The sequence below is a fragment of the Scyliorhinus canicula genome, chromosome 23 (genome assembly GCF_902713615.1).
Source record: "Scyliorhinus canicula chromosome 23, sScyCan1.1, whole genome shotgun sequence".
Lineage (NCBI taxonomy): Eukaryota > Metazoa > Chordata > Chondrichthyes > Carcharhiniformes > Scyliorhinidae > Scyliorhinus > Scyliorhinus canicula.
Genome location: NC_052168.1, coordinates 15862786 through 15887511, shown reverse-complemented (window position 1 = coordinate 15887511; position 24726 = coordinate 15862786). Strand labels below are relative to the sequence as shown.

The 24726-nt window shown below is 41.2% G+C and overlaps 1 protein-coding gene across 4 annotated transcripts in view; it reads left to right on the top strand.

The window, feature by feature from the left end:
- LOC119956569 (activating transcription factor 7-interacting protein 1-like) overlaps nucleotides 1-24726 on the top strand; it is a 204871-nt gene that overhangs the window by 5367 nt on the left and 174778 nt on the right. Inside the window, exons 1-2 of one of the 4 annotated variants that reach the window (XM_038783879.1) lie at nucleotides 15471-15652; nucleotides 16177-16257. The exons of 2 other annotated variants lie outside the window; for them this stretch is intronic. The gene's annotated coding sequence lies outside the window, so the exon portion shown is untranslated. Of the gene's footprint in view, nucleotides 1-14802; nucleotides 14826-15470; nucleotides 15653-16176; nucleotides 16258-24726 lie in introns of those variants that run through there. One more of the 4 variants, XM_038783880.1, reaches the window with a different exon arrangement.

The following is a 24726-nucleotide window of genomic DNA, read 5'->3' as shown; positions in this document are numbered from 1 at the left end:
TTTGACAGATTTGCTGCAAGCATTAGCAGCTTCCATAGTTAGTTAACAAACATGGCCAAAAGAGCTTTATTGAAGAAGTGAGGTCAGAATGACAGCACTTGACATCAAGGCAGCAAGTGTGGCATTAACGAGCCCAAGTAAATTGGAATCAGGAGGGCCGACTTTCCACTCGTTCGAGTCATACCAAGCACAAAGGATGTGGTTCTTAGTTCAATCATCTCAACCTCGGGACATCGCTGCAGGGGTTCCTCAGGAGAATGTCCTAGGCTCAACCATTTTCTGCTACTTCATCAATGATCGCTCCATCATAAAGTCAGAAATAGTGATGTTTGCTGACTTCAGTATTTAGTATCATTTGCAACCACTCCAGATACTGAAGCATGCATCAAGAAGATCTGGATGATGTTTGGGCTGATAAGTGGCAACCAGCATTCGTGCCAGGACATAACCCACCTCCAGCAAGGGAGAATCTAAACATATACCCATGATGTTTAATGGCCCACTGTCAGTTGGAGATTATCATCGGCCAGAAACTGAACTGGACCAGCCATATAATTACTGTGGCTACAAAAGTGGGTCCGAAGGTGGAAATTAATTGGCATGTGACTCATCACCTGACTCCTCCAAAGCCTGTCTGCCATCCAGAATGCACAAGTCACGAGTGTGATCGAATACTTTCCACTTGACTGGATTAGGTAGCTCCAACAACATTCCAGAAGCTCTATCATCTGGAACAAAGGCAGCCCACATGATCAAACGTGTTAATCATTGCCTCTATCATTGCATAGTGGTAGAAGTTTGCACTAATTACAAAATTCACTGTAGCATCTCATCAAGGCCTCTTCAAAAGTATTTTGCAAACTCACATGGGAGCACCAGCTGCACGTTCTCCTCACAAGCCATGCACTATCCTTCCTGGAACTATGGCACCGAGTCAAAATCCTGGAATTACCTCCTAACAGCACTGTAGGTCTACTTACAGCAGATGAACTTCAGTGGTTCAAGAACCTGACCTTTAGAGAAATCGAGGATGAGCAATACATGTTGACCTTGCCTACAATACCCCCCCATCGTATGAATGAATATTTTAAAAATTGTTGCTTGTAGAGTGGCTTCCTGCCCATTAATATGGGATTCTGCACAAAACCTGAAGATTTTGATTGAACACTCTGCATGCTTTCCCATCGCTTGTTTTCCTCGCAGTTTACTTGGATTCATGTGAAGGAGTTGAGTCATGTTGAGATCTGCTTGACCAGATTGTCTGATGCTTTGGCACTTTGAACTGTGCGGCATTAAATTTCTGCACAAGAGTGAATGGCCATATTTGGGGCATCAACCATTGATCTGTGCAAGCTATTTTGAAAAGCTAGAATCCATTTTGGTAAATTCTAGGAAAACCTAAAGATTGCCCATGATACAATTAACACTACGGTCCAATGCCGTTTGATTTACTAGCAAATTGGAAATGCTCCTTGATTATGAATACTTGCTGAGTTTTGCATCAATCTTTTTGTTGTCACTATTTTCTTGCTGAATTGTGGAGGAAATCTCCTGAAAGAAGCACTGTGATGTTCTGGTTCATATGAAAGCGTGGTCGTGGGGTAGATTAGGGAGTATTTTTCATTTTGGCTCCAAGTGGACATTAACCTGGCTCTCTGCTATCATTTGGAACCTGTAATCATGCAAGCTTTCACTCTCTCATGTGATGTGGAAGACCTGTTGTATTTTGTTTGGATGTGCACATAGGTCAAGCTTCCCACTCATTAATTTTGTTTGAGTTTCAGAAAATCATGGAAACAAATTCTCTTTTTATAAATTTAGAGTACTCAATTGAGTATCCAATTGAGGGGCAATTTAGCGTGTTCAATCCACCTGCCCTGCACATCTTTGGGTTGTGGGGGTGAAACATAGGGAGAATGTGCAAATGCCACACAGACAGTGACCCAGAACCGGGATCGAACCTGGGACCTCAGCGCTGTGATACTGCAGTTCTAACCACTGCGCCACTGTGCTGCCATGGAAGCAAATTCTCTTGCCTAGTGTCTTCTGTTTCTACAATTGGAGGGAACTAGTTGGCCTTTTTAAAATGTATAGTTTAAGACCTCGTAGATTATATGGGATCATTGAGGTAACAGTGACTAGCACTGATGCCTCATTGTTCTAGCACCAGGGACGCGGATTTGATTCTGACTTTGGCTCACTGTCTATGTGGAGTTTGCAAGTTCTCCCCATGTCTGTAGATTTTCCTCTGGGAGCTCCAATTTCCTCCTACAATCAAAAGATGTGCAGGTTGACCATGTTAAATCACCCGTTTACTGCCCAACAGTTAGGCTGGGTTATGGGGATAGGGAGGGAGCGTGGGGCTAGAAAGTACGCTCTTTTGGAGGGTTGGTGCATACTCAATGGGCCGAGTGGCCTCCTACACTAGGGATTCTATGAATTCTAGAAAAAAATTCAGCCAATCTGGCAACAATTGAAGCTCACCTCTACATTGATTTATTTTTAAAATTAAAATTATTTGAGATCACAAGTGAGGAAAACAATTTTGGCTCATGATTCATCCACTGAGAATGAGCCTAAAGTGTCCAGTGCACCCAGTTGGTTCTTAATTGATTTCCAAGTTCACTTTATCTCTCCATACCGTACGTTTATATCAGTCAACAATTTACTGCTTCACAGTTTTTTTTTAGCCTGTGACCTCTCCCATACAGTTTTAAATTACTTAACATACTATTATTACCTCCCTGTGTCCTTCGTCACAAGAACCAAATTTCTGCAGCATTTCTTTACAACCCAGACTCGGCTCTGGGGATGATCCTCTATGGCTCACCTCTACTTTCTTTCAAAGTTTGAATATTTCTTTTTTGTATGCGTGACCAAGTTCAGCTTCCACAAACAAAGCTTCCTTCCTGGTCTCCAAACCTTACTTCTCTAATAATAAAACAGGTAAAGTCCTGCAAATAAAACCGAACTTGCTGGCAATAGTCAGCTTGTCTGGCAGCACCTTTGGAGAGAAAAACCGTTAACCATGCATGACCTTTTATCAGAACTTGGGAAGTGTTGGTTACTGTTATTTTGGGCAAAAAAAAACGAGCATGCACTCCAGAAAAAGGGCCTGATTTCAGCAGAATGAAGGAATGAACATAAGGTTACCTGATAGATTTTCACAGCAATCTATTTCAGTGTTAATGTAAGCTTACTTGTGACACTAATAAAGATTATTATAATTATATATCCTTCCACCCTCTGTTTCTCTCCCCCGCCCCCCAATTCATGCCATGGAATTAACTGCAGTTGCTGTTTATATGTTTACAAGAAGGAGCGCAACAACGTCTGGTGGAGAACCAGCATTGTTGACACTTGTTTTGTGTACGGTTGATTATTAAGGCACAATGATCTCAAATCCACAATGTCCACAATACCCTTGAAATACATTATATGACATGACTTTTCCAACGATCAGTTTTGGATGGATTACTGTGGAGGAGGCATAATGCTGATCTTGTTCCTTCCTTATAAAGAGCTGTATAATGAAAGCAATTGTTAGCAGTTGCTATTACAATATGCATTCATGCACTACCAATGCAGAAAAACACACTTAGTCCAACATGCTGTTTCACTAACTATGCTCTGAACCCATCACTCTTACATCGTTACTGTAATGTAATTATCAATGATTCAGAAGTTTATCGAATCAAACAAATTTAGAATGACTACTGTTTTTTTAAATTGTTTTGGTTAAGAATTTCCTATAGTCAGTCGCCTGTTCAATGAAAATTCCTGCAACAGCACTGTAACTCCACACAGCCGACTACAATCCACATTGGGAATCAACAAATAAAGAACAGAGATCACCAAATAACCTCATGAAAATTATTTCCACTTATTTTTGTATTTCAATTAAACAATCAATTCAAAGTCCACATATGTTATAGTGGATACAAAGTTAAATGTTACTTTCTTCCAAGGTTGCCTGATGATAATCGGTGGTGAATATTCTGTTGCAATTTAGGTCACATGTAGGATAAGTCCATTATGTCCAAAGGTGGTGACGAGCTGAAACGGAGTGCCCAAAACTCCAAAGGCTTGAATGTTACCCTGCAAAAGGCATGTATCCCCAAACAAGCTGACCGTTTCGCAGCTGAAATTCTGATGGTGATAGCTTTCCTTCAAATATAACTGACAGAGGTGATATTTGTCGTAGTAGTTGTTCCCCAGGATAGCCACCGTAGTCTCTGTCGGAGTATCATTAGGTTAGTGATTCCACTGAGATCCCCCCACCCCCTTTTTTAAAAAGAAAATTGTAACACTTATTGCAACATTAAAGTACCAGATGTTCCCAATGTAACAGTTTTTCATCACAGTAGAGAAATGGCTGTTCTAACCTTGGGGGCAAGGTAGTGAATTTTCTGTATCCTAATCCTTCCTATCCAAATTAAATAGTTTGCCTACTTGGGGAGTTTCCCAACCACCCCAAATTCCTCCCATTTTAGTTGCTTGAGGTTTTCTTTGTGATGCACAAATGCTGCAAGCACTGCAGAATTACTTTTGATTTGACTTGTGGTATGAAATTAGTTCATGGGGCTATCCTTGAACACTCGTAACAAAAACACTTGGTTGAAAATTATCGTGCAATAATTTTTAGAAGTTTCACGTGGAGATGCTTCCAAAAGCTCTGAAAGCTAATTGCTCTGCTACGGGGAATAACTTGAATATTCAAACCTTGACTGAAATCTGGGAAAGGAAGTCCTGTCCTGCTATTTTAATTTATCGCCACAATCTTCAGGATTATCTGCTGATGGTTTACTGGTGTTTCAACAGGTTAGACCTGATTTTATGCAGCAGTTTGAAATCCTTTGATTATGAAGGGTGATTGGAGTCTTGGTAAGCAAATAGTTAATCGTACACTTGATGATGGAGTGAGCTGCGTTGGCTGGATGGTCGTTTTCTGGTTACTTTCCCATGGTGTTGAATGGAGTGTAGCCAACAAATGAAGGACGAAGGACATGATTGAACTGTTTAGAAGTGAATTCTGCATTTCTTGGTAGCACTTGAGGTTCAGAAAGTGAGGTTTTTGGATGTGTTCTTTTCACATTTATTGATGAAGGATATTCTGTAGATTTATGCACTCGTCTATATCCATTTTCCAAAGCCCTCCTGCTCATTCCACGGCATCAGTTGATATCCCCGCTTCTGTGAGTCAAAAGTTTGTTTATTTGAAGCCATACTTCAGGCCTTGAGCACCAGAGGGAGGCTGGCTGCAGTGCTAAGGAAGTGCTGCATTGTTGAGTGATTCACTTTTGTTCCAGTCATTTAGATTGGATTTGATTTGTTTATTGTCATGTGTACCGAGTGACAGTGAAAAGCATTTTTCTGCATGCAGCTCAAACAGATCATTTAGTACATGAAAAGAAAATACATAATAGGGCAACACAAGGTACGCAATGTAAATACCTAGACACCAGCATCGGGTGAAGCATACAGGGAGTCCAGTATTAATCAGATTGTTCCATAAGAGTGTCATTTAGGAGTCTGGTAACAGTGGGAAAGCAGCTGTTTTTGAATCTGTTTGTGCGTGTACTCAGACTTTTGTATCTACTGCCCGATGGAAGAAGTTAGAAGAGTAAACCGGGTGGGAGGGGTCTTTGATTATGCTGCCTGCTTTCTCAAGGCTGCGGGAGGTGTAGATAGAGTACCAAAGTAGAACCAGGAAACGTGCCAGATGGATGGGACGCGGATTTGTGTGATGGACTGGGCGGTGTTCACGACTCTCTGAAGTTTCTTGCGGGCTTGGGCCGAACAGTTGCCATACCAGGCTGTGTTGCAGCCACATGGGATGCTTTCTATGGTGCTCCTGTAAAATTGGTAAGAGTCAATGTGGACATGGAAATTCCGTAGTTTCCTGAGGAAACATAGGTACTGTTGTGCTTTTTTGGGAGTAGCATCGACATGGGTGGACCGGGTCAGATTTCTGGTGGTGTGCACACCTAGGAATTTGAAGCTGTTAACCATCTCCACCTCGGCCCTGTTGATGCAGACAGGGGTGTGCACAATACTTTGCTTCTTGAAGTCTCTTTAGTTTTGATGGCATTGAGGGAGAGATTATTGCTGTTACACCACTCCACGAGGTTCTATATCTCCCTCCTGTATTCTGACTCATCGTTGTTCGAGATCCGACCCACTATGGTCGTGTCGTCAACAAACTTGTAGATGGAGTTGGAGCCAAATTTTATCACGCATTTGTGGGTGTATGTGGGTATAGTAGAAGGTTAACTGCACAGCCTTGCGGGGCCCCAGTATTGATGACTATCATGGAGGCGATATTGTTGTTTATTCTTACTGATTGTGGTCTATGGGTCAGAAAGTTGAGGATCCAGTTGCAGAGTGAGGAGCCAAGTCTTAAGTTTTGGAGCTTTGATATGAGCTTGATTGGGATCATGGTGTTGAAGGCAGAGCTTTAGTCAATAAAGAGGAGTCTGATGTAGGAGTCTTTGTTGTCGGGATGCTCCAGGCATGAATGTAGGGCAAGGGAGATGGCATCTGCTGTGGACCAGGTGCAGCGGGATGCGAATTGCAGTGGATCTGGGCATTCTGGGAGTATGGAGTTGATGTGCCTCATGACCAATCTCTTGAAGCACTTCATTACGATCGATGACAAGGCCACCAGTAGCCTGGTTCTTTGGCACCGGTATGATGGTGGACTTTTTGAAGCAGGTGAGGACCTCTGAACAGAGTAGGGAGAGGTTGAAGAGGTCTGCCCGGGATCGGAGTGCACGACCAGCGACCCCATCCCGACCCATCGCCTTCCGAGGGTTCATCTTTTCAGGTAAGCCGATCTGGCTTTGGAAGCTGTGACGGTTATGGGTATGTCCGATGGTTTTGATAGGTGAACTTGAAATTAAGTGGCCTCTTTTGGAACACAGGTAGTTATCCCGGTATCCTGGGTAACACAAGTACAGTGTCAAAAATAACCAGAAGATAAGTTAACTGGTCATTCATCGTACTTTTGAACAATTTCTCTGATTTTATATAATGGTTACCAAATCTTCTTGCAAATAATTAATTTAATACATGCCCAGTCCTTCTGAGTTGCAATCAAGCACTATTTCAACACAAGGACTTTTTCCAGTATTACAGTTGTACTTTGGAAGAAAAAAAACCACTGCAGGAGCCAAGAGAGGGGTTTAAAAATAAACTAATGAGCCAGTGGAAGTAACCAAGACCAGACTGAGTTTTGTGAGCCTTAATTTGAGAATCCTTTGATACAATATTGTTCACTGCAATTCCCACCCTTGTTTAATGGTGATTGTTGGTTGTGGTCCGAGGAATGCCAGCAGACTTGTAACATTTAACCAAGTACTAATTCGCAACTGGGACAAGTTGTTCACCAACTGAGAATTGGGTCAGTTAAGTAGTAGACTATTTAATTCCTTGAGGTATTCATGAATGCCCGCCTTCTCAACCTTGTCCCTCGCCTGAAGTGTGGTGATCCTCGGGTTAAATCACCACCAGTCAGCTCTCCCCTCAAAAGGAGGAAGCAGCCTATAATCATCTGGGACAATGGTGACTTTATCTTGCTTTATTGAATTCCAGGAGACTAATAAATATAATTCTGTTTTGTTCAGTATCCACGCGTTTTACATTTTGCAACAGTGGTCATTGGACAGCAGTCATAAGCAGGAACTTGTGCGAGTTTTTCCTCAACTCTCCTCGTACTCCAGCAGTGAGTTGCCTTAAATCGTTCTGGTGCAAGCTGCCCTCCAGTACCTCTGCGGATGTGACAGTTGTTTATCAAAGTCAAACAGCATACGCTGTTGCTCAACCATATCCGAACCTGTATTCTTTCAGGAAGATAGTGGCTAGTGATTGGAAGTGGGAACCACTACTGATCCTTGTTTTCGCTAAAATGTTGGACTGCCAGTGCCAGTAATAGCTCAAACTGAATTGGGACAGGGTAGAAGTAAATGAAGTGCAGACCACTATTGAACTGTGGTCTGAATGGCTTACTATTTTATTTGTCCAGTGCATGTGGAGTCAGGACCCAGTTAGAAGATGGGTTTGAAAGATGGCTACAAAATTGAAAACCAATTTAGTGTTAATGGAAGCTTCTTGGATTGATTGGAAGTGGTGGTTTACTGGGATTAAAAACAGAAAATGCTGGAAATAGGTAATACAAAATCTGTGGAGAGAAAAACAGTGTTGGTGGGCGGGCTTTACCGACGATCCTGCCGCGTGTTTTTCGGAGGCGGCCTGCCAGCGCCATTGTCAACGGGACTTCCCAGTGACAGCGCTCCTCGTTGCAGGGAAACTCGTGCGCCGCCGTGAACAGCCGGTAAATCCTGCCCAATGTTTCTCGTCAATTCCTAGCATTTTGCTTTTATTAGTGTTCTGCAGGGATAGTTTCAGCATTAAGTGGATCGGTGCAGACTCGATGGGCTGAATGGCCTCCCTCTGTACTGTATGTATGATCTATGTACGCAAATGATGCATATATGGCATTGAACTTGGAGTGATGTCAAAGAAGTGTATATGGTTAATGTGGACTACACCAATATACAGAAATACATATATGGATTTGAGAGTGGGTGGATAAATGGTAATTAAATTCAAAAAGAAGTGCGAGGTGGTTCATTTTGATATGAGGAATAACGAGAGTGGTTATTCTTCAGAAGACAAAAATAAAGGGGATAGAAGAAATCTGGAAATGCAGATCAAAATTCGCTAAAAGTATCAACACTTGTTGCTAGTTCATAGTCCAAGCAAAATACTAGAGTTCCTTTCTACAAGAATAGAATTCAAAAGTAAGGAAGTAAACTTGTACAGAATCTTGGTTGGTTAATCTAAACTTGGAATATTTGTGTGCAGTCTGGTCTCCATGCTACAAAATAGGGCAGTGAGGCAACGGAAACAGAATTGCAGACCAGATCTACAAAGAGATGGCGAGAATTAAGATGATATTTGTTTTCCCTCTCCCTCCTTTCCCCCTCCCACCATCTGGAAAAGAGATGACTTAAGGAGTCCTGGCAGATGTCTTTTAAAAAAAATTCATTTACAGGATGTGGGCATCGTTGGTTAGGCCAGCATTTATTGCCCATCCCTAGTTGCCCTTCAGAAGGCGGTGAATTGCCTTCTTGAACCGCTGCAGTCCTTGAGGTGTAGGGACGCCCACTATACTGTTAGTGAGAGAGTTCCAGGATGTTGCCTTAGCGACAGTGAAGGCGTGGCGATATATTTTCAAGTCAGGGTGGTAGTGGGACTCCAGGTGGTGGGGTTCCCAGGTATCTAATGCTTTTGTCCTTTTAGATGGTAGTTTTTGTGGGTTTGGAAGGTGTTGTCTGAGAAACCTTGGTGAGTTACTGCAGTGCATCCCGTAGATGGTACACATGGTTGTCACTATTTGTTAGTGGTGGAGGGTTTGAATGTTTGTGGAAGAAGGAGGAATCAAGCGGGCTGCTTTGACCGGGATGGTGTTGAGCTTCTTGAGTGTTGTTGGAGCTGCACTCATCCAGGCAAATGGAGATTATTCCATCACACTCCTGACTTGTGCTTTGTAGATGGTGGACAGGCTTTGGAGGGGTCTATCCATTGTAGGATTCCTAGTTTTTGACCTGCCCTGGTAGCCACAGTATTAATGTGGCTGGCCCAGTTCAGTTTCTGATCAACGGTAACCCTCAGGATGTCGATTGTGGGGATTCAGTGATAGTAATGCCATTGAACATCATGGGGTGGTTAGATCCTCTCTTGTAGGCGATGCTCAATGGTAACCCCCAGGATGTTGATTGTGGGGGATTCAGCTATTGAATATCAAAGGGCGATGGTTAGATCTTCTCTTGTAGGAGATGGTCATTGCCTGGCACTTGTGCGGCATGAATGTAACTTGCCACTTGTCAGCCCAAGCATTGATATTGTCCAGACCTTGCTGCATTTGGACATGGACTGCTTAATTATCTGAGGAGTCGCAAATGCTGCTGAACATTGTGCAGTCAAATATCCCCACTTCTGACCTTCTGATGGAAGGGAGGTCACTGATTAAGCAGCTGGAGATGGTTGGGCCTGGGACACTACCCTGATGAACTCCTCAAGTGATGTCCTGGTGTTGAGATGATTGATCTCCAACCACCACAACCATCTTCTTCTGTGCCAGGTATGACTCCAACCAGTGGAGAGTTTCCTCCCCTGATTTCCATTGACTACAGTTTAGCTAGGGTTCATTGATGCCATACTCTGTTAGATGCTGCCTTGATGTCAAGGGCAGTCGCTCTCAACTCACCTCTTAGCATTCAGCTCTGTATCCATGTTTGAACCAAGGCTGAAATGTGGTCAGGAGCTGAGTGACCCCAGCGGAACCCAAACTGAGCATTGGTGAGCAGGTTATTGCTGAGTAAGTGCCACTTGATAGCACTGTTGATGACTTCTTCCATCACTTTGCTGATGATGGAGAGTAGACTGAGAGGGCCGTAATTGGCTGGGCTGGATTTGTCCTGTTTCTTGTGTACAGGGCACAACTGGGCAACTTTCCACATTGTCTGTGTTGTAGTTGTAATGGAACAGCTTGGCTAGGGGTGAAATTTTGAAACAATGCAATGAGGTAGATATGGAGAAACCTTTCCTTTTGTGGATGTGTTCAGAACTATAAATCACAAAACAAAAACAAATAGAGAATTTAGCAAGATTTGTTGTGGACTTGTGTGGAGAACATGGAACCTGCTGCTACTTGAATGTTTTGAATATTATGGGGAGTTTTGACTCATCGATGAACAAGAAAGAATAAATGGTTTGGGGGTAACTAGGGTGGGCAGAGACTTCTTGGCTGCAGCACCGACATTGGCGTTTACCGAGCGAGCAGAGAGTTGGTTGCAGCATCATCACTGGCATTTACTAGTTGGTCTCAATGGCTGGTTTCCATGCTGTGGATTATAATTTATTTTCATCTGTTTAGGTTGCATGGCTTCAGCAGTACAACTTTTAATTCCAGTTGTAATAGTTCCTATTGCGAATGAAAAAAGTCCTCTGTTAGAGAAAAATGCTGCAAGGATGCCCTTTCGTGGTGGGGGGGGGGAAGATGCTGCATACAGATTATGACTTGCCAGTTGATGAGGGACGCTTCAAATTGGCTTTAAAACTGGGTCAATAACTGGATCAGTGTCTCTTTCTCCGCCACCCCCACTGTTCCATTTGCTTTTAAATATGGCTCGAGGTCCCCAAAATGAATGAAAAGATTCCTGTGTTCGTGGTTCCTGAGCTAACCTGTTCTTTTTCATATAAATTTAGAGTATCCAATTAAAAGATTTTTAATTTAGTGTGGCAAATTCACCTACGGTGCACATTTCTTGGGATTGTGGGGGTGAGACCCACACAGACACTGGGAGAATGTGCAAACCACATGGACAGTGGCCCGGGATCAAACCCAAGACCTCAGAGCTCTGAGGCAGCAGTGCTAACCACTGCGCCACCATGCTGCCTGTGAGCTAACCTGTTTTGAAACCGATTTTCAATCTTGTTAATTCTCAGCAGCCTGCTGACTGATCTTCAATCTTGGTAATTCTCAGCAGCCTGCTGCACAAAGCCCAAGTTCCTAGAATCAATCACACTGATGTGGATCTCGTGCAATGCAAATGCACCGTAACTATTGATCATAGTACAGTAGGGAGCCTTTGCGGTCTTTTAAATTGTACTGCATTTGTTTGGAAGCCAGGATTTTTCAATATTTTTCCTTCTTTCGCCAACACCCCCTACGGCTGAACCCCACTCAAATAATTATTTATTTATTTAGTGGACCAAATTCATTTTTTCCAATTATGGGGCAATTTAACATGGCCAATCCACCTAGCTTGCACATCTTTTAGGTTGTGGGGGTGAAACCCAAGCGCAAACGGGGAGAATGTGTGCAAACTCCACACAGACAGTGACCCAGAGCCGGGATCGAACCTGGGACCTCGGTGCCATGAGGCAGCAGGGCTAACCCACTGTGCCACGGTGCTGCCCAACCCCACTCAAATAATTATACAAATGGTACACTCTGAAGGTATCTACTCAACATAATCAAGTGGCGGTGCAATATAGTGATGTAGAAGTTCTTCTGTTGTTTCAATCTTAATTATATTCATTTTAAGACACCCTTTGATTAATATTTGGCTATTCCATATGAAAACTCCACTTGCTAGTGCCTCTGGGTGAGTTCATGGGTTTATGTTATTCCTGTAATCCCTCTTGTTGGGTTTGAGTATTTTGGTATTTGCATTCAGTAACTGGAACAAGAGAAGAGAACAACTATTTAAATAATACATTTGTCTTGGCATCTTGTTTAACACCTGTGCCATAGTGAATTGAACCTAATTTTTTTCTGTAATGGTAAACTGGGTGCGGCACGGTGGCGCAGCGGTTAGCACTACTGCCTGACTGCGTTGAGGCCCTGGATTCTGTCGCAACACTGGGTGACTGTCCATGTGGAGTTTGCACATTCTCCCAGTGTCTGCATGCGTTTCACCCCCACAACCAAAGATTTGCAGCGTAGGTGGATTCACCATGTTAAATTGTTCCTTAATTGGGGAATAAAAATAATTGGGTACTCTAAAAAATTTTTAAAAAGTAAATGGTAAACTGGAGATTTTTAAAACCTTTTTTAGTGCAATTAAAATCGCTGATACTTGGCACACTGAGTTTATTTTATAAAATTTCTCTGTTATGGAGTGATGGATATTAGCCAGAATATTTTAATTCTGCCTCAAAATGATATAGAGCTCATCCTGCTCTGGCATCTCCTGACATTTTGTGGGAAATTAATTAATATGTTAGTTAAGTACACATGCAGTGCATTCAATTTGTGTTTTTAACTATGGAAAAACAATGTACACCAGTTTTTGGAATAGCAATGTTTGGGTAGAACAAGATTTTCCAAAGTACTCAATAAATCCAGGAGTAAATTGAAAAGTGGTTTGGGCCAGTTCCCACTGACATGAGCTCCTGAAATAACAGCAGCTAAGGCAGCCATTTTGTGAATTCTGCTGGGACTCTGGCTTCCTCCATTATGCAGGGAGCCCAGCAGCTGGAATCATGTGATCAGAGATCTCTTAGAACTCCAGATACTTTCTTTCTCGATCTGCTTTTCTTAATTAATCCAGTCTCTTACTCACAAAAAGTGCAGGAGGAGCTCTGCTTATATTCTGAGAGTATCGTACAGAGGGCTGCTAATTGTGTAATACAAATGTAGAGTGATGTTCTTCATAATGAAGGATCTTGTTTTTTTAGACATTTTTAGGTTTGAACATCTAACATACCTCTATTTAAATTTGTTTTTCTTTAATGGGCTATTCAAAACTAGATTTGAATTTTACCTATTCTTGCTCCTGGTAGGGGTGGGGAAAGCTGCTGTGAAGCCATGAGTAGGTATTTTCTCAGAAAACCTGAAGCAAAAATATCTCTATCACAGTTTTCAGTGTTTGGAAAGCTGTTTTATAACCTCCAGGAGGCAAGGAATAAAAAGACTTCTTGCAGACTGTCGTGAGTAATGATTTTGTATGCATTGTTTTTTCTTACGGGGATCCATTTTAACAGGCAATTTCTCTATCGCCCCCGCACCGCCACCCCCCCCCCCCCCCCAACCACCACCACCACACAAACTCCAAAAAAATCAATCTTTCCAATTAATTTATTTTTGATCATCTGAAGGAATTTTGCATATGATCAATTTAGCTGCATTGGCATGATTATTTCAGTGGGTTAAAGTTAATTTACCGCGTGCAAGTGGCAAACGTCACAAGTCCTTCAATGTTGTCCTTCATTTGACCTTGCAAGTCCCTCCAGTTCTTAATATATGTCTCCCAAATTTTATTCACTGATGTTCGGTGTTTTGTTCTCTATACCTGTCTCATTTGGTTTACAGTTTCACAATGTAACATTGAATCTCCTATGTCGTGTTTGCTACAGTGCGGTGTTTGATACAGTCATTTCCTTTTTGGAGTAATAACTAGGTCTGAAGCAAAACTAACATTAAAAAAAAAACAAGTTGGAGCTATGCGTATATGTCCATATGGCACATATAAAACACATGCGATTATTGAGGATAATGCATGGTGACCAGTCTGCTCTTTATTTCACAATTGCAAAGATGTGTTATAACTGGCAGGTGCTGTGAGCGTGAGTCACCTAGATCTTTCTCGCCAGTGAAATCCAGTGAAATGAAAAGCAGATTGTGCTGCTGGCTGTGTACTTAACATAGTAAGTGAGGAAATGGAACAAAGAGGAGGGAACATTTCTAGTTTCCATAAAGCAAATAATCTTAGATGTATGGTAATGAAAGCCTAATATTATTTAAATTTGAGTTGTTGGATATTTTCAGTGCTGTAAAAAAATGAGTGGAGTAAAATCTAAAATACCTTATTACACGTAGGACTAATATGTTTCCTGAGTATGTATTTTGCCTGGGGGGGGAAGGAGTGATTTACAGTTCTTCTGGAAAAAGGAGTCACGCGTGTATTGAGTGGGGCATAAATTCAAATAATGGGTTTCAGGGTTTAGACTAGGAGACAGATCTTGCATTCTGGCAATTTCCTTCTATATGTTCTTGAACTGGGGCTCCTTTTGTCTTTTTTCCCTTCCCCCCCCCCCCTCCCTCTGGTGCCTGCCGGTTCCGTCTGGCTTGCTCTGGCAGCCTGGAATCTCTGGCCTGGATTCCGAGGAAGCAGCAAGCAAACTTGCACAGTCGAATCCTGCTTGCTAATTGCCTAGTGTGACTGACAGGCAGTTGACGTCAGTGAGGGGCCGCCTCCAGACACATCTGCTATACTGTAGTTGCATACCCAACAATCAGAGCTTTCTGTCTGCTGGTAAGTCCTGTTGTTGTTGCTAATGTGGTTGTGCGCTTGCAGCTATCTGACTGTAGCAGGCAAGGAATATTGTGCACACATTTATATATACACACACACACACACACATGCGCACACAGTCAAACATAACACACCCACACCCCAGCTAAAGTAAATCATTGTACAGTGGTACTGCAGGCAGGAAACCATGTTCTATCTGTTCTCTATAGAGAAGTAACTGTTTTGTTTGAGGTGAGAGGAAGCTACAGTAATCTTAACTACTCGTGCCTCTGCAACCTCAAAATGGCTGACGATTGTTGTGGCTGTTCCCTCTTGCTAAATTGCCTTGGGGCAAGTTCCTGTGGTTTATTTGTGGAAGTGCAGATATCACATATCAACTTTTAATGTCAGGTAAGCAGAATTAAAAAAAAAAAAAATCTTTATCTCTAAACAAAGAGTTTTTCTCTCTTTTACACTCTTTCTCTTTCCCCCCCCATATAGATATTTGTAATGCAAATTTTAGGCACAAACAAATTGAAAAATGTAATGTAAATGTAAGTGATTCGTGTTTTGCTGTGTGTGTCTCCTTAAATTAAGTGCTATATTTCTTGAAAAACAACTGTTTTATATTTAGTGCACTGGAACCTGTATAAAATGGTCACCCTTCAGAAGGACCAAAATGGCTGCTAAATGGAGGTTCAGAACCTACTTAGCATTTGGGACTGTGAAAAATGGCTGTTAAGTCAAATGAAGACCGCTTAATGTGGTTGAGCGTTAATGTGACATTCACAGGACTTAACCCATTCTCATCTAGAGGAACATATACATTTTATTACTTCAGCTCCCTGGTAAGTAACAATTGTGGCCATTTTTAGTTATCTTTTGTCTTTGTTTTGCATGGGAGGAAGTAATGGTTTAGTTCCAGTCTGTTACATAACCAGAAAAGGCTGGATTTGTATATGGGAGCGGGGGAGGGGTGGGCCTTTTCAGTAGTTACAAGTAGTAATTTATTTTGAAAGTGAAGGAATTCTGCCTTGCACTGAAAAGAAACTCAGAATTTGCAATGTTCTACTCTATATGGCAGATTGGCTTGTGTGGAACAGCTCTGCTTTAACTCCCCTAAAATACTAGTACTTTTGCAGCTGTGCATTGTGGGGTTGGTGGGGAGGGGACGGGGGAGATGTGTGGTGGTGGAACCAATTAATATAGCCTAGGTAAGGCTTTTTTCATTCCGCTTGTTATGAGACTTCACAGGCCAAAACAATTTTAATATTTAAACCGGTGTTCTCGGCTTTGTTTGGGTTAGTAAATCTTTGAAATTTCCTTTGCCAGTTGACCAAACACTCTTCCTTTTACACAATGTTTATGCTAGTGCCAGGACCATCATCACAGTCTTCAGTGCTGCAGCTTCTCTCAAGCCTCCAGGATCTTCTCATTTGAGCCTTCCCATACGGTATTTGCTTTGACATGCATTTCATCTATCACATTATCTAATGAAACAAAAAGGCCAAATTGCCTATTTGTAATTGAATTCAGTCCATTATATTTTTCTTGTAGTTTTTTAAAGTTGGTTCAGTTTTTGGCTGGTGACCTTCCTTTCTATAATTTGGCTTTTTTTTGTTTGAAATTTCACAGGAAATTCTTTGGGGTCCTCTCTCTTCTGAATCCAGTGTTTTTCTAGTACAGCCAAGCACAACATTTTTAAAATGCATTGGATGCTGTTGATTTTTTTCCTTTAATGTTCATTTGCTCATTACTGCCTTAACAATCCCCAACAAAAACACGCTAAGATATATTTTTATTAATGATATGAACACCCAGTTGCATTTGAGAACAATGAACTGTGGTTGAGGCACTAATAACAATTGGTGCTGTCTTTTGTTAGCTTGTACTTTACTATAACCTGCCAACATCATCTTGAAAGCATGGTAACTATGTTCAATCAATGGTATTCATCTTTCATTCTTTCAGTACAACGTTTTTGTTTTACTGTGCCAAATTGAAACAACCTGAGTATTCTTATAGTTCTTAATTACATTATTCATAGATGGAATTAGAATTAATAATCTTTATTAGTGTCACAAGTAGGCTTACATTAACACTGCAATGAAGTTACTGTGAAAATCCCTTCGTCGCCACACTACGGCACCTGTTCGGGTACATTGAGGGAGAATTCAGAATGTCCAGTTCACCTCGCAAGCAGTCTTTCGGGACTTGTGGGAGGAAACCAGAGCACCCGGAGGAAACACGTGCAAACACGGGTGGCGAGAACATGCAGACTCTGCACAGTCAGTGACCCAAGCCGGGAATTGAACCTGGGTCACTGGCACTGTGAAGCGACCGTGCTAACCATTGTGCTACCGTGCCGGCCCAAAGCAAGAATCATACCTAGACCAATGAGCCGGCACCCATTATTTTGTGATTATTCACAAATGTATTGTTACTTTTGTTGAAGTTATCTTTTATTGCCATTTTAATAGTTGCCTCCATAAAGTGGCCATCTAAATATATAGTACAGATATCAGCACATTAAAATATACACTAAAGGGTGGAGCAGTGGTTAGCACTGATGCCTCATGGCGCCTAGGACCCCTGTTCAATCCCGGCCGTTGGTCACCGTCTGTGTGGAGTTTGCACATTATCCCCGTGTCTGTGTAGGGCTCACCCCAAAGATGTGCAGGGTAGGTGGATTAGCCACGCTAAATTGCCCCTTAATTGGAAAAAAAAAAGTAACAATTGGGTACTCTAAATTTCATTCATTAAGCAGGCCTATTTGGCAATATTTTGTATCTACCTGTTGAACATTACAAAATCATTGTGATGTGAAGTACTAACCATGGCAATACAAGAACCACAAGTAATCAAATCCTTTAACTGGATGAAATGGCCTTTATCGATATTTAAAACCTTTTTTGGGGAGATTTGTAGGAAAATATTTGCTTTCTGTAGCACTTAGTCTATATAATGCAAGTTTGCCAATTGTTTTGGTCTATGATTATCAATGCCTTTATCTCATGTCAAAACATTTTCACCTGATATTTAATTTAGTAGTACAGTACTTCTGTGTATGACTTTGTTACTCCACCATGCTTTTGTCATACCAGTTTAAAAGTATAGAGTTGAGGGATATTTTGAACCTTTGTTGTCCCTAATGATTTGGTGCACTCTATTAGGTTTTAATTGTGCCCTGGCATATCAGTTGAAACAAGAAAATCCATAATATGAAGTATATTAATTTTTACAAATCTTCATTCAATTTATTAAAGCTATAGCATTAGTGGGGTACAACTAAATATACATCTGTCATTGAACACACGCCTCACTATACAATGGAGAGAGGCATGGCATACTATGCCACACTTTCAGCAGATAATATGGTGTTAACAGTCAAAATGTTACTCTTGTGATTTCAAAACAGTCATTTCACTCTCCACAAGTGGATGTGAAAAGTTTTGTGACATTCGAGGTCACTAAAGGTGCTCTTTAAATACAGGTTCATCATTCTTTACTGAAAGAAGTGATGTGCTCTAGGTATGCAACAAAAGGCAAGTGTTATAATTTGAATTTTCTAGACATTTGTTCACACTCTACTGTTTCATGCAAGTGCAGGCTGTCACCCATTGTGCCCTTAGCAGAATTATGTATCCCAATTGCCTTACTCTTAGTCATCTCGCTGAAGTGGAGGATTTTAAATATGCGCTTTAATGACCTGACATAGCATCTTATTTGAACTGATTTGTAAAATCCAGTTTTAATTTTTGCCTATTGTGTGTTAAACCTTCCAATTCGAGTACATTTCAGTCAGCTTTCAAAAGCCAAATCAAATAATGATGTTCCTGTCCAGCTCCAATAGACAACTAAGTCAACACCATTGCATTTGGAGGGAAAATACCAGCAAACGAATGGAGTCTCAGCCACCACAATTTGAATTAATTTGTGCAGTTGCTGCTTAATGAAATACAGTCAGTACGGAAAAGTAATTGAGATATTTTCACTATTCTGCAGGGAGGTGAGGCAGATAAATATCACGTGAGCTAGCTGCAGGCATGATAAGACCAGAATTTCATTACATGATGCACTCTTTTTTTTTATTTTTTTATAAATTTAGATTACCCAATTATTTTTTCCAATTAAGGGGCAATTTAGCCTGGCCAATCCACCTACTCTGCACATTTTTGGGTTGTGGGGGCGAAACCCACGCAGACACGGGGAGAATGTGCAAACTCTACACGGACAGTGACCCAGAGCCGGGATCGAACCTGGGACCTCAGCGCCGTGAGGCAGTTGTGCTAACCACTAGGCCACCGTGCTGCCCGCACATGATGCACTCTTCAATGATTAGTAAAAGGGAGGAAACAAAAGTGAACTTTTCTGCCTAACGGGCAAATAATTGTTTAAAAAAATTTATGCAACTTAATGTGCAAACTGATAGCTAATTTAGTTATTATACAGTTGACCAATTCCTGTCAAATCATTGACTGCACAATTCATATTTGCAGACCTCCCCTGCAAATTTCACGTTTTTTTAAAAAATGGTCAGTGTGTGAAATGATAACAGTACAAAATTGCATGACCGAATTCATGATTGTGTTATTTACAAAGCCAGGACATGAGACAAGATTATTTCCTTCATATGGGTTTTCCGCTTGGAGAAACCTGTTTGACCTATTTGTTAAAATACTGTCTTTTTGCAGGAACGAATCAAACATTTCAGAATTTATGATTGACGGCTATTTCAGCCAGCATAGCATAATGCAACAGCAAGAGCTTACAAATGGGAAAGAATAAAAGCCATTGATAACATTCATCATTTCTACACAACTTATGTTTAGGAAATGATCCATGATAGGAATATAGGTCCAAAATTATGTTAAATAAGATGCATGCTTTTTACTTGTGATCCAAGTTGAATACACAATGAGGAGTTCAGGAGATGATGTTTCTGCTGTTTGACAGAATCCGTATATCAGATTAACTGGAAGTCACTAAGGGTCAAGCATGGTTCCTTTCGCTGGCAATAAAAGTTTCATTTTTAATGGTGAATTGTAATGTGGCTGTTTTAGTTTTTTTTAAAAAAAAAAAAAAATTTTTTTTTTTTTTGGGAGGAGTCGCCAAAGTTGATTTCATCTTTCAAAAACACAGACAATGTATAATGGCACAGAACAACTGCTTAAGTGGCTCAAAGAAATAAAACCAATCTGTAGCAGACTTCAACTTTGGGTAGGTCCACTTGCATGTATTTTCCAGTAAAGATCACCGGACAGTGATCAGGAGAGGGAATTTTTAAAAATCTTCTTTCCCACAAAATACACTTTTTAGCCATGTGATGTCTGATGGTTTACAAGCTTTCCTAGTGCTCCGTGACCAATTTTTCAACTAGTTTAGACCAGTTGTCAGAAAAGGACAGGCCAAGTTAGTAATTGAATACTATCTTCAGCATTGTCAGAGGATCAGCATAAAAGTATATATTTTTGAAACTCGTTTGTCAGCGTCAGGTGTTGGGTTGTCACATTAGCAATTTTCTTTGCACTTAAAAGTAATTGTAAAAGAAAACGTCCCCGCTTACTTAGAAAAAAGGAAAAGCCTTCAACTTGACTAGGATGTTCTGTAGCTACACCTTGCAACGTCGGGGGGGAAAAACACACCACATTAAGTATGGACAAGACAGCACAGTGGTTAGCACTGTTGCTTCACAGCGCTAGGGTCTGTGTGTTAATGTAAGCCTACTTGTGACAATAATAAATATTATTATTATTATTGTACTTCAGGAGCAGGAAAATTCATTCAACATTACAAGGTAAAATCACCTGTCTGCAACTAACTTTGCAAGAGCATCACTTAATGGACCTCCAGTATATTAATACTGTATTTGTGCCCCAAGCTGCTCTTATGATGAGAGACGATGCCCCCTAGGATGTGTAAAATCACAATTTCCAACTGGGTCTGTTCTAGGTAGGGGAACATTGAGCTGGATTGTACGATCAGAATACAGGAATGGTGGTCATTGCTGCTGATCTCAGGAAACTGTCACAAAGACCTAGCAATCTCTAGTGTGGATTTCCCTTTTCCTGACAGCTTAAATCTGGTGCCAAGTCTAGGAAATCTCCAGACATCTAGCAGCCTTGATGTCAGTAAGCCAGTTACAAAGTGTTCGTACAGCTAGCAAACCAGGAAGTTACAACCAGTGATTCATTTCTTTCATTCGCGTTTTCAGATAGTGAAATAAATATTATTCATTAAAATAAAACCTTTTAAGTATCAAACATCCTTTTTTTAATCTTACTCTGGATTTTTTTAAAATCACCATTCCAATATTTGACATTGCACAAATTTAAAGTTAGCTTTTCAGGGCCAGTGAGGGTGTTTACAAGTAATTATGAAATGAGAACACTGTTAATACGCAGTTACACCGCATTTACCGCATTTAATAAGATTGACTTTTGCAGCAAGACCTAAAAATGAAGTCTTCATCAATTAACTGCTTTGGGATTGCGCTCTGGTGAAAACCTCAACAGTGCATCCTCTGGGGAGTGTAGAATCAGCGATGACAACTATTGGACCTGTTATTCTGCATGTCTGTCCTTTCACAGCTGCTGTCAGCTTCAGTGGAGTAAGCACCATTGCTTTACTGCTGCAAAATCTGGGCATTTTATCTTAATTGTCAAATGACAGAATTGGTGAAATGATGCAGTTTTAAAATCTTAAATTTGTAACTTGAGGCAAATATTTCATAATTTACTTGGGTTTTGTGGTATGGAAAGTGTTTTGCCATGGATACATTTGAAGGAAAACCTATTTATGGGCATATGGGCTGTTTAGCTCGGGGCTAAATCGCTGGCTTTGAAAGCAGGCCAGCAGCACGGTTCAATTCCCGTAACAGCCTCCCCGAACAGGTGCCGGAATGTGGCGACTAGGGGCTTTTCACAGTAACTTCATTGAAGCCTACTCGTGACAATAAGCATTTTTCATTTCATTCATTCAAAAGATTATTTATAATGATTGTATTCTCACCTCTATTTCATGTGGTATTTTTGCCAAAATTATACCAGTCGCAATATTTCTTTTGACTTTCTGCCCTTGGTTTTTTTTGCTGCGACATCTAATGATCCCTACAAAAGTGTTTTATCAAAATAATTATCCAATCTATTTTTCTATAAATAATGTTTTTTGGATTGTACTGAACAGATTTTCTCATCAACTTTGAGATACTGATGAGACAGAGGCCAGTATTGGGGAAGAGAAGCAACAAGCCTGTCCTACTGCAATAATTTCTGTTACTTGAAGAATGGTAAAGGCTTAATGGAATGTTGAGACTTTTAAAAACAAATTCCTAGTTATGGGTACTTTTATTTTTAAAAGCAGTTGAAACTAATCTGAGGCTGCAAGAAAGTTCTATTAAAGGCGATAAATTTCATTTGAAATTTGCCTCCCAGTACAAGGGCATTTTAATATAGAAACACAATAAATGCTGCAGTACTCTCGGTTGCATTCTGTTTTTTTTAGTCCCTTGTGCTAGAGCAGCAGCTGGTGTTAAATAAACAGGAGCAGAATCAACTCCGTGTTGGCACTGATTATTATGAAAGGCATTGTGAACAGTGCTTCAGATTAAGCCAGAGTTTGGACCCCAGGGACATGAGGCACAACATGGTTCCTTGTTTTCAAAAAAACAAATGTGTTCTATGGTCCGCTACTTCACTTGGCTGTGACTGGAGCTATATTTACCATACGAGTAAAATGGCGACGTACAAATAAGCAATCTTTTAAGATGGCTGCATTGGAAATTCACAAGGAATAAGTTTTTTTTTTAATTTAGAGTAGCCAATTATTTTTTCCAATTAAGGGGCAATTTAGCGTGGCCAATCCACCTACCCTGCACATCTTTGGGTTGTGGGGGTGAAACCCACGCAGACACGGGGAGAACGTGCAAACTCCACACGGACAGAGACCCAGGGCCGGGATTCGAACCCGGGTCCTCCGCGCCGTAGGCAGCAATGCTAACCATTGTACCACCGTGCTGCCCCACAAGGAATAAGTTAAGCAATAGCCAACGCTGCCAGAATCCTCTCCAGTCCAATTACAATGTCTTAATGTCAGTAATTTATGTGGCATACTTAATATTACTCATTTTCTAAGTCACTTCTCTCAATGTTTTCGCTTTTCTTCACTCTGGGGAAGGATTATTAATCTCTGATTCAAAGCAAACAAATTTGTTTTCACTTGTGTCAGAGTGATATTTTGCATTGCAGACATATGCAGTGTGGATTTGGAACTTGGTGAGCAGTGGTGCCTGGAAGTGGGAAAACTGCTCAAATTAAATTTTCAGCGGCTCTGACAATGCAGGTTCCTTCACAACATTGTGAAGCTGATGGAAGGCAAAACATTTTACTTAAAACTAAAACCAATAAGAGACAGTGGGTTGGGGATGGGGGGGGGGGGCGTGGGTGCAAATCGTCTTGTGGGTTGGGGATGGGGGGTGAAAATCAGCTTGTAGGAAGGGGTGAATTGCATCCACTGAAATTCTGGAAGGATGATCCTTTTTTTGAGTCCAGTTAAGGTGTTTAGAATAATATCCTGTCCCCACAGTAACACTGGGTCTGTTTTTGTTTTGGTAGTTTCTGAGCTCATTTGGGCTATAGGAGCTGTTGCAGGAATTGATAGAAAAGGAATTTTTAAGAAATACTCTTGTATGAATCAAACAAGAGGGATCCTGTCCATTTGAGAAATTCTAAATCGACTAGAAGAGGCATGCATCTTGGAACAGACTCCTTGGGGACTGCGATTTGCATGCCATCTATTCAGCAGATGAATATTTCCAGCTCTAGCTTATGCTAGTAAAGAATCTAGGGAGTGTCTTTTTTTCTTTGTTTTAGAAATTTATACCATGTCAGCATGGGGAGGGGGTGGTCAGTGAGAGGTAGCTCACTAAACTGGGATATTGAAATGCTCCATGTTCCACATAAAAATGTTCAGGTTTAAATCTGCAGACGTGTTGTCGAGAGGAATTCAGTCCTATTATTTGACTGATTTGTGAACATAGGACTTGGGTGCAGGGGTAAGCCATTCAAGCCTGCTTTGCCATTCCCTAAGATTGTAGCGATTGTGGTCTCAACTCTTTGTTACTGTCTGCCCCTCCCCCGTGATCCTTGACTGCCTTGTCTTTCAAAAAATCTTTCCTAACTCGGCCTTGAATGACCCAACCTCCACTGCTTTCTGGGGAAGAGAATTCCACAGACTGATGACCCTACAAAAAAATTATTTTCCTTTTATCCGTCTTAAAAGCAAACCTCTTATTCTTAAATTATGTTCCCTCGGTCTAGTCTCCCTAACAAGAGGAAGCATTCTCCTGGTATCTGTTCAATCACGTCCCCTCAGGATCTTTTATATTCTCAGTCCCAACCTGTTCAGCATCCTATAAGCCCTTCATCCAAGGAGTGAGTCAAGTGAGTTTCTCTGAACTGCTAATGCAATTGATCCTTTTTCAAATAAGATGACCAGAACTGTACACTATTCCATATGTGGCTTCATCCAGGCCCTGTACAGCTGCAGTTGCAAGAGGAATGGAATGCAAATGCCAACATTCCATTTGCCTTTCAAATCGCTTGCTGTGCCTGCCAACAAACTTTGTGATTCGCGCACAAGGAGACCCAGATCCCTCTACTGCTGAGTTCTGCAATATCTCTCAATTTAAATAGTATACTGCTTTTCTATTCATCCTGCCAATTGGATAAGTTTACATTTTCCTACATTATACTTCAGGGGTCACTGTCTGTGTGGAGTCTGCACGTCCTCCCCCTGTGTGCGTGGGTTTCCTCCGGGTGCTCCGGTTTCCTCCCACAGTCCAAAGATGTGCGGGTTAGGTGGATTGGCCATGCTAAATTGCCCGTAGTGTCCTAATAAAAGTAAGGTTAAGGGGGGGGGGGTT